The sequence below is a fragment of the Neovison vison genome, chromosome 2 (assembly GCF_020171115.1).
Source record: "Neovison vison isolate M4711 chromosome 2, ASM_NN_V1, whole genome shotgun sequence".
Classification (NCBI taxonomy): domain Eukaryota; kingdom Metazoa; phylum Chordata; class Mammalia; order Carnivora; family Mustelidae; genus Neogale; species Neogale vison.
This window is the reverse complement of record NC_058092.1, coordinates 37256387-37261184: the sequence shown is the minus strand read 5'-3', so window position 1 is coordinate 37261184 and position 4798 is coordinate 37256387. Positions and strand designations below refer to the sequence as shown.

The following is a 4798-nucleotide window of genomic DNA, read 5'->3' as shown; positions in this document are numbered from 1 at the left end:
GAGGTGGCATCCGCCTAGCTTAGGGTACAACTGGAGGCGGGAGTGCAGAGTGGCACTCCAGTGGTGATTCCAGTCACACGCCCTCTGCCTTGTTCCTTGGACCAAGTTCACCCATGAGTCAGATAGTTGGAGCTGTCAGAACTTGTTCTGGGACCAGGAGGGGAGGCATCTGCCTATTCTCCAGGTCTGGCCTGGGGCCTGGACCCCCCCCAGCTTGGCTCTCCTCCCCCATTTCCAGTCCCCACAAGTGCACGCATTGGCCAAGATCATGAACTTGAGAATCCTACAGACTCTGGCTCGTATTCCAGCTCTGTGCCTCACCTTGTGGACCGCCTCGCCTATCAGTTGTGCCACTGGCTTGCCAGTAGGATTGATTCTGTTGGGTTTTCCCTGAAAGGCTGCTTGGAGGAAATGGAGATCATGTATGCCCTTATTACCCCTGCCACTGCCAGGCCTTCCTCTGGGCTGTTCCAGCCATCTCTGTACACACCACCCTGTGGTCTGTTTGCTTGCCAGGCCTGGGAGCTCCTGGAGGGCAGGAATGGGGTCACTTCCCTCTGCATCACCAGCACCCAGGACGCGGCTGGTCTCAGAAGAAGGGAAGCTCCAGGTGTGGTGAGGAAACCCAAAGGAAGGAAGAGGTTAAACCCAGCTGTTTGTCCAGGTGTGTGCTTGTCCATACCCTTAGCACACACAGGTGCAGAAAAACACATGGGCACATGAAACACACAAGTACTCATTCTTTCCTGTTCTCTGATTGAAAGTGATGGGGTCAGTGATGAGCCCCCTGAACATCCATACTCCCCCCACCCCTCCTGCGTCTTCTCTGTGTGCCTCTGGCCTTGGCTGCCATCTGGTGGCTCCACGCTCAATAGGAAGAGCAGATCAGCAGAGTACTTTTGAACTTGAGCTTCAGGCTGCACTCTTCCCCCTTAAGTGCCGTACCAGAGGCTTTCCCACGGCATGGCTCCAGAACCCTCCCCACACCCCCCCACCGCCGCTGTCCCCCAGTTGTGCCTGCACCTTGCTCATCTATCCCAGGAGACCCCCCTGGAAAAGCAAAATAGAGAGAGCTTGATATGAGAGAGAGGGGAGGAAAGAGAAACAGAAGTTAAGGACGAGTTCTGGTGTTCTGGTATTGTTCTGAGCAAGTTGGAAGGTGGTGGAGCCTGGGACATTGCGCTGGGCTGTGCAGGCCACGTCTCCACTAACCAGGCCTTGCAAGCTAGTTTGGGGCCGTGTCTGCATGAAGGGCAGGGGAGCATTTTTCCAATCTCACCAAGGCCCCATACAGCCTAGTGAGTGGCACTGAGAATGACAGGTGCGAGGGGACAAGCAGCAGTGTGTGTGTGTGTGGGGGGTGGCGAGGACACATTCATGGGCATGTGGAATTGAGGAGGCCCTGGGCATGTGCAGGGATGAGCTGGAGGGCAAAGTGAGTGCACGGTTGGGTTAGTAGTTGTACCAGAGTTGGACACCCCTGGGAGGTTAAGAGCCAGGTCTGGGTCAGGCAGCCTGCAGACAGCAGTGCTCAGACACGTTGTATCAAGTGACCTTGGATAAGTGAATTCAACTTATCAGGCTACAGTTCATTCTCCTGTAAACTGGGGCCAGTAACTGGTATCTGTCTGGTAAGAGATGGTGTCAAGATGAAAAGAAACAATGCACAGAAACACATTGAACAGTGCCTAGCACACAGTTCATGCACAATGAATGTTAGCTGCTGGTATTTTTTAAAATTTTTACTAGTATTCCAGGACGGGCTGAATTGCGTGCAAGACCACAGTGTGCCAGAGCTAGCAAAACTCTTAGAATCATTTAGGCCAGGTTACTAATGATGTACTATGGAATCTGACGCCTGAGGTCATGTACCAAGGTGGGGTGAGAGGCCGCTAGAGGCTCTGCATGGCTGGTGAGGACAGAACATGCTGGACACAGCTGCTCTTCTGGACCTCTGGAGGCCCCAGCATGAAGGAGCTGGCTACATGGGTTCGTTCCGCCTCACTGAGGCTGGTACAGTTCTGCATGTGGACTTTGCAAATGAATAACCAGGCTCTTGACCAGTTCTAGCTGTGAGCCCACGTGTGGGACAGAGGTGGTGAGGACAGGTGCTATTAAGGTGGGGAAAGGGTCGGGGAGGAGAGGGAGCTCCAGCAAGCAGAAGGGAGAGGGACAGAGAGGGAGGGGGAGAAGCTGATGGAAGCATCTTCCAGGCCCCAAGACCTAAGAAGTTGGAACAAGAGACTGGGAAGGGCCTTCCCTCCATACGCAGCGGTAGTGTGGCAGTGGTGCTGGTGTTCACACAGAAGCTGAGGTTTCTATGTGGCAGGGAGAATGCTTTGTGACTCAAGCCCCATTCTGACCCTACCAGGTGGACATAACTGGACCCATTTTCCTGGGGAGGAAATGCAGACTCAGAAAAGGAGGAGACTTTAGTGGCACAGGCCTAACTAGGGGCATTGGGCTAGCCAAAGGCATTGGGCTCTAGGCTTTTGACTTTAAATCCATTGCTAATTCTACCCCAGCATACACCCTGTGTGTTTGTATGTGTGTGTGAAATGGGGAGCTGAAGAAAATAGGGTGTTTGCCATTACAAAGCTTACAGCACATTTGGAAAGATGCTGGGAAAGGGAAGAAGGATTGCTTCGAGTATCTAAAAGGACTAGTCCGCATTTGCCATTTCTGCCTCTATCCTTCCCACTTGCTCCTCAGCCTCCTGGCCTCCATTCCACCCTGAACACTGCCGAGACGGCTCTCGCCAAGGGCGCCAGAGTCCCATCTTCTTGTCGCAAGGTGTGTTGGTTTATCTGATCCTTCCACTCTCAACCTAATAGGATCATGCCCATTTTCTCTGGGGCACTGCTCCTGACCCCCTGCCCTCACCTTGCTGGGTTCCCACAGGATGGTGGGCTCACTTTGGTCATGGGATTGCACTCTGGACAAGACAGTGAAGTTGGCATTCCATGAGGCAGAGATGCATCTGTCTTGTGTATTGTAGTGTCTGGGTGCCCAGCACAGGCTCAGAATACTGGGGGTCCCCAGGACATGTTTGTTGAAGGAACGACATGGGGGGCCTCATCCACTCAGTTCTTTCCCATTACCGCCACAAAGTACCAACTTCCAAATCAGTCCCATTCCAGTTGCCTCCTGCACCATTCCTTGGGCACCTTAGGTCCAAATGGAATCCCAATAATTTGCCAACCTGGGTCCCCTGTCCTTGTTGGCAGTACCGCTACTCCTCTGCCCAGGACAGAGACCCATCTCTTCACGCTAAATTCCCCTCCCTCAGTCCCACTCCTGCTTCCTTGCTTCTGGCCTCCAGCTCGCCTGGATGTTTGCAGCCAGTTTTCCTGTCTCCCTGTTTTCACTCACATTGCATGCTCTCACCAGCCTCCATGCTGCCACAAGAGAGACTTTTCCCAAACACAGCCAGGTGGGACCCAGCCCTTTACACCTGCAAGGCAATCCCCGCTGCTCCGGGCAGGTGCAGCTTCATGTCTGTGGGCATGGACTTGAAGCCAGTCTTCCTTGGGCAAATCCCTCCCTGTCAACTTTATATTGGTGTGATGTTGGGGAAATTCGTAACAAAGGTACCTCAGTGCCTGGATCTGAAAACTAGGGGTAGAATGATGCCCATCTTATTGGGTTGCGGTGAAGAGTAAATGAGCTCATGCATGCACAGAAATAAATAGTAAATATAGTAAATATAGTAAATAGTGGGTGAGTGTCCGCAACCTCCGGCATAATTTTTTTCTTTGTTCCTGCAGTATCCTGAGCAGCCAGTAGATGGCCACACTGAGGTCCCTCCGTGACTAGCCGTCCTACTTCTCCAGCTTCTGTGCTCCTGCTCTTGAGGGGACACTTTACACTGCATGAGGTTCTCCAGCCTCCCGTTCCCTCTCCTCCCACAGGGATTCACATCTTCGTGCCTGTTGTTCATGTTGACGGCTCGTGTTCCTTCTGCCAGCCTCACGTCCTTCAGGTTGGCTCTCTGACACTGCTTTCCCTCTTCATGTTCCATGTCTGTGAGTTCCTGGAGAGCAGGACATCCCCAGGACATCTGGCATAATCCCTGCATAGAGCAAGGGCTTGGTGTTTGTTGAGTGACTGAATATGTCAGTGAGTCCCAGCTCTGCCAATTAAATCCGTTGCATGACCTTAAGCCAATCACTTCACGCCAGTAGGACTTAGCTTTCCTTTCCTTAAATGGACATTAAAAAGAGGATCTGCTTCATATTTGTAGTGAGAGTCCATCATAAGGCCCCAGTCAAAGATCTGGCATGCGGTAGCCCCACACTTGCCATGCCCAGTACCTGCCAGTCACTCAGCACGTAGTCCTATTGCCCACCAGCTGGTGCCCACCTGTGCTCCCTCTTTTCACCTGGCCCAGTTGAAGGTATTAAAAATGGTTTTACTTTGGGGTGCCTGGGTGGCTCAGTCAGTTAGTGTATGCTTTTGGCTCAGGTCATGATCCCAGGGTCCAGGGATCAAGTCCTGCATCGGGGTCCTTGCTCAGTGGAGAGCCTACTTCTCCCTCTTTCTCTGCAGCTCCCCCAGTTTGTGCTGTCTTGCTTTCTCTCTCTCTCTCTGTCAAATAAATAGATAAAAATATTAAAAAAATAATTTTTACCTCTTTGCAAAGATCCTTCTTTAACAAGTAGGGTCTAGGATTAGTCTGCAAGCCAGCAGGGTTGGGCAGACCTAGGCTTGTTTGACAGATAGCGGAGTCCAGTGAGCTCTCATTTGCCTGGAAAGAACAACCTAGTCTCCCTGTCCCTGAAGCCCCATTGTGCCTCCC

The 4798-nt window shown here is 52.3% G+C and overlaps 1 long non-coding RNA gene across 1 annotated transcript; it reads left to right on the top strand.

Annotated features, from left to right (window-relative positions):
* The first annotated feature begins 526 nt into the window (after positions 1-526).
* Positions 527-4445, top strand: LOC122898694. Its single transcript, XR_006383026.1, has 3 exons — positions 527-664; positions 2713-2793; positions 3768-4445. It is a non-coding gene; the product is annotated as an uncharacterized LOC122898694 (long non-coding RNA).
* The last annotated feature ends 353 nt before the right edge of the window (positions 4446-4798 follow it).